General features: G+C 48.9%; 2 non-coding genes and 3 pseudogenes across 2 annotated transcripts; all 5 read right to left on the reverse strand.

Annotated features, from left to right (window-relative positions):
* Nucleotides 1-134: 134 nt before the first annotated feature.
* Nucleotides 135-243, reverse strand: LOC139269818 (5S ribosomal RNA; annotated as a pseudogene).
* Nucleotides 244-1113: 870 nt separating this feature from the next.
* Nucleotides 1114-1232, reverse strand: LOC139270192 (5S ribosomal RNA). Its single transcript, XR_011594539.1, has one exon. It is a non-coding gene; the product is annotated as a 5S ribosomal RNA (ribosomal RNA).
* An 856-nt stretch (nucleotides 1233-2088) lies between these two features.
* On the reverse strand, nucleotides 2089-2197 carry LOC139269819 (5S ribosomal RNA; annotated as a pseudogene).
* An 870-nt stretch (nucleotides 2198-3067) lies between these two features.
* LOC139270193 (5S ribosomal RNA) lies at nucleotides 3068-3186 on the reverse strand. Its single transcript, XR_011594540.1, has one exon. It is a non-coding gene; the product is annotated as a 5S ribosomal RNA (ribosomal RNA).
* An 856-nt stretch (nucleotides 3187-4042) lies between these two features.
* Nucleotides 4043-4151, reverse strand: LOC139269836 (5S ribosomal RNA; annotated as a pseudogene).
* Nucleotides 4152-5000: the final 849 nt, after the last annotated feature.

A 5000-nucleotide genomic window follows, 5' to 3' on the forward strand; every position in this document is an offset into this window, starting at 1 on the left:
TCGACCCCCTTGCATTTGTGTAGCAGCAGGAGAATGTGCAGGAAAGAAATGGTGAAAGCAAAGTGAAAGAGAGAGCAGCAAAAAGGTTGTTGATGGATGTGCAGAAGCATGAGCAGCCTGTGGATGGCAGCAAAAGCCTACTGCACCTGGTATTCCCAGGCAGTCTCCCATCCAAGTACTAACCAGGCCTGACTCTGCTTAGCTTCCGAGATCAGACGTTTTCAGACTAGTGTGGCCGTAGGCATCGATGTCATGGCTTTCTCTTTACTTAAACGGACATAAGGCTGTTCTTCACTCCTTTTTCTCCTTCCATGCATTCATCCAAGGAATCAGCACTCAAGATTCATTTCAACATTTTCCTTCCGCCACACCCACCTCTTGCTGCTCTGACTCCCACACAAGCAAACGACAAGCCCTACCCTTCATTGCCTTGCCTCAAGCTTCAAAACTGCCTGACTTTCACCATTCCCTCACTCACCCACAAATCACTCACTCATTCACCCCCCAATCTCACGCTCGCCAATCTCGAAATCTCTCATCCCCTCAAATCGCTCTCCCCCAAATCTCCCCATCCCCAAATCTCTCCTCCCCCAAAAAAGCTTCCACCGCCCCCAAAACACCAGGATTGTTTCATTTCCAATCCCACCAATTATTAAGCCAGATCGCTGTTGTAGCCACATTTCGGAACCCCATGTGGCAAGTGGCGCCTGCTACTCGGCATTCTGATTTGCAACACTCCTCACATGAACACACATGCATTCCAGCAGCATGCTAGTTGGCTTTACATTTTTCCTGCATTGAATTGCAGCTCTTCCTGCACGATTCTTTGTTCTCTTGCTGTTTGTCCCTCTCAGGTTTCTATGCACCTTGTCTCTCCTCTCTGTTGCTGTGTCCTGGTGTGCCTGCGCCAGCATGTTTTTTTTTGCCAACTTATTTTGTTGTTCTGCGTTCTTTCGTCCCTTGCGTCGACCCCCTTGCATTTGTGTAGCAGCAGGAGAATGTGCAGGAAAGAAATGGTGAAAGCAAAGTGAAAGAGAGAGCAGCAAAAAGGTTGTTGATGGATCAACGGCACTGTGTGTGCAGAAGCATGAGCAGCCTGTGGATGGCAGCAAAAGCCTACTGCACCTGGTATTCCCAGGCAGTCTCCCATCCAAGTACTAACCAGGCCTCAGTCTGCTTGGTTTCCGAGATCAGACGGGATCGGGCGTTTTCAGACTAGTGTGGCCGTAGGCATCGATGTCATGGCTTTCTCTTTACTTAAACGGACATAAGGCTGTTCTTCACTCCTTTTTCTCCTTCCATGCATTCATCCAAGGAATCAGCACTCAAGATTCATTTCACCATTTTCCTTCCGCCACACCCACCTCTTGCTGCTCTGACTCCCACACAAGCAAACGACAAGCCCTACCCTTCATTGCCTTGCCTCAAGCTTCAAAACTGCCTGACTTTCACCATTCCCTCACTCACCCACAAATCACTCACTCATTCACCCCCCAATCTCACGCTCGCCAACCTCGAAATCTCTCATCCCCTCAAATCACTCTCCCCCAAATCTCCCCATCCCCAAATCTCTCCTCCCCCAAAAAAGCTTCCACCGCCCCCAAAACACCAGGATTGTTTCATTTCCAATCCCACCAATTATTAAGCCAGATCGCTGTTGTAGCCACATTTCGGAACCCCATGTGGCAAGTGGCGCCTGCTACTCGGCATTCTGATTTGCAACACTCCTCACATGAACACACATGCATTCCAGCAGCATGCTAGTTGGCTTTACATTTTTCCTGCATTGAATTGCAGCTCTTCCTGCACGATTCTTTGTTCTCTTGCTGTTTGTCCCTCTCAGGTTTCTATGCACCTTGTCTCTCCTCTCTGTTGCTGTGTCCTGGTGTGCCTGCGCCAGCATGTTTTTTTTTGCCAACTTATTTTGTTGTTCTGCGTTCTTTCGTCCCTTGCGTCGACCCCCTTGCATTTGTGTAGCAGCAGGAGAATGTGCAGGAAAGAAATGGTGAAAGCAAAGTGAAAGAGAGAGCAGCAAAAAGGTTGTTGATGGATGTGCAGAAGCATGAGCAGCCTGTGGATGGCAGCAAAAGCCTACTGCACCTGGTATTCCCAGGCAGTCTCCCATCCAAGTACTAACCAGGCCTGACTCTGCTTAGCTTCCGAGATCAGACGTTTTCAGACTAGTGTGGCCGTAGGCATCGATGTCATGGCTTTCTCTTTACTTAAACGGACATAAGGCTGTTCTTCACTCCTTTTTCTCCTTCCATGCATTCATCCAAGGAATCAGCACTCAAGATTCATTTCAACATTTTCCTTCCGCCACACCCACCTCTTGCTGCTCTGACTCCCACACAAGCAAACGACAAGCCCTACCCTTCATTGCCTTGCCTCAAGCTTCAAAACTGCCTGACTTTCACCATTCCCTCACTCACCCACAAATCACTCACTCATTCACCCCCCAATCTCACGCTCGCCAATCTCGAAATCTCTCATCCCCTCAAATCGCTCTCCCCCAAATCTCCCCATCCCCAAATCTCTCCTCCCCCAAAAAAGCTTCCACCGCCCCCAAAACACCAGGATTGTTTCATTTCCAATCCCACCAATTATTAAGCCAGATCGCTGTTGTAGCCACATTTCGGAACCCCATGTGGCAAGTGGCGCCTGCTACTCGGCATTCTGATTTGCAACACTCCTCACATGAACACACATGCATTCCAGCAGCATGCTAGTTGGCTTTACATTTTTCCTGCATTGAATTGCAGCTCTTCCTGCACGATTCTTTGTTCTCTTGCTGTTTGTCCCTCTCAGGTTTCTATGCACCTTGTCTCTCCTCTCTGTTGCTGTGTCCTGGTGTGCCTGCGCCAGCATGTTTTTTTTTGCCAACTTATTTTGTTGTTCTGCGTTCTTTCGTCCCTTGCGTCGACCCCCTTGCATTTGTGTAGCAGCAGGAGAATGTGCAGGAAAGAAATGGTGAAAGCAAAGTGAAAGAGAGAGCAGCAAAAAGGTTGTTGATGGATCAACGGCACTGTGTGTGCAGAAGCATGAGCAGCCTGTGGATGGCAGCAAAAGCCTACTGCACCTGGTATTCCCAGGCAGTCTCCCATCCAAGTACTAACCAGGCCTCAGTCTGCTTGGTTTCCGAGATCAGACGGGATCGGGCGTTTTCAGACTAGTGTGGCCGTAGGCATCGATGTCATGGCTTTCTCTTTACTTAAACGGACATAAGGCTGTTCTTCACTCCTTTTTCTCCTTCCATGCATTCATCCAAGGAATCAGCACTCAAGATTCATTTCACCATTTTCCTTCCGCCACACCCACCTCTTGCTGCTCTGACTCCCACACAAGCAAACGACAAGCCCTACCCTTCATTGCCTTGCCTCAAGCTTCAAAACTGCCTGACTTTCACCATTCCCTCACTCACCCACAAATCACTCACTCATTCACCCCCCAATCTCACGCTCGCCAACCTCGAAATCTCTCATCCCCTCAAATCACTCTCCCCCAAATCTCCCCATCCCCAAATCTCTCCTCCCCCAAAAAAGCTTCCACCGCCCCCAAAACACCAGGATTGTTTCATTTCCAATCCCACCAATTATTAAGCCAGATCGCTGTTGCAGCCACATTTCGGAACCCCATGTGGCAAGTGGCGCCTGCTACTCGGCATTCTGATTTGCAACACTCCTCACATGAACACACATGCATTCCAGCAGCATGCTAGTTGGCTTTACATTTTTCCTGCATTGAATTGCAGCTCTTCCTGCACGATTCTTTGTTCTCTTGCTGTTTGTCCCTCTCAGGTTTCTATGCACCTTGTCTCTCCTCTCTGTTGCTGTGTCCTGGTGTGCCTGCGCCAGCATGTTTTTTTTTGCCAACTTATTTTGTTGTTCTGCGTTCTTTCGTCCCTTGCGTCGACCCCCTTGCATTTGTGTAGCAGCAGGAGAATGTGCAGGAAAGAAATGGTGAAAGCAAAGTGAAAGAGAGAGCAGCAAAAAGGTTGTTGATGGATGTGCAGAAGCATGAGCAGCCTGTGGATGGCAGCAAAAGCCTACTGCACCTGGTATTCCCAGGCAGTCTCCCATCCAAGTACTAACCAGGCCTGACTCTGCTTAGCTTCCGAGATCAGACATTTTCAGACTAGTGTGGCCGTAGGCATCGATGTCATGGCTTTCTGTTTACTTAAACGGACATAAGGCTGTTCTTCACTCCTTTTTCTCCTTCCATGCATTCATCCAAGGAATCAGCACTCAAGATTCATTTCAACATTTTCCTTCCGCCACACCCACCTCTTGCTGCTCTGACTCCCACACAAGCAAACGACAAGCCCTACCCTTCATTGCCTTGCCTCAAGCTTCAAAACTGCCTGACTTTCACCATTCCCTCACTCACCCACAAATCACTCACTCATTCACCCCCCAATCTCACGCTCGCCAACCTCGAAATCTCTCATCCCCTCAAATCGCTCTCCCCCAAATCTCCCCATCCCCAAATCTCTCCTCCCCCAAAAAAGCTTCCACCGCCCCCAAAACACCAGGATTGTTTCATTTCCAATCCCACCAATTATTAAGCCAGATCGCTGTTGTAGCCACATTTCGGAACCCCATGTGGCAAGTGGCGCCTGCTACTCGGCATTCTGATTTGCAACACTCCTCACATGAACACACATGCATTCCAGCAGCATGCTAGTTGGCTTTACATTTTTCCTGCATTGAATTGCAGCTCTTCCTGCACGATTCTTTGTTCTCTTGCTGTTTGTCCCTCTCAGGTTTCTATGCACCTTGTCTCTCCTCTCTGTTGCTGTGTCCTGGTGTGCCTGCGCCAGCATGTTTTTTTTTGCCAACTTATTTTGTTGTTCTGCGTTCTTTCGTCCCTTGCGTCGACCCCCTTGCATTTGTGTAGCAGCAGGAGAATGTGCAGGAAAGAAATGGTGAAAGCAAAGTGAAAGAGAGAGCAGCAAAAAGGTTGTTGATGGATCAACGGCACTGTGTGTGCAGAAGCATGAG

Source organism: Pristiophorus japonicus, chromosome 8 (genome assembly GCF_044704955.1).
Source record: "Pristiophorus japonicus isolate sPriJap1 chromosome 8, sPriJap1.hap1, whole genome shotgun sequence".
NCBI lineage: Eukaryota > Metazoa > Chordata > Chondrichthyes > Pristiophoridae > Pristiophorus > Pristiophorus japonicus.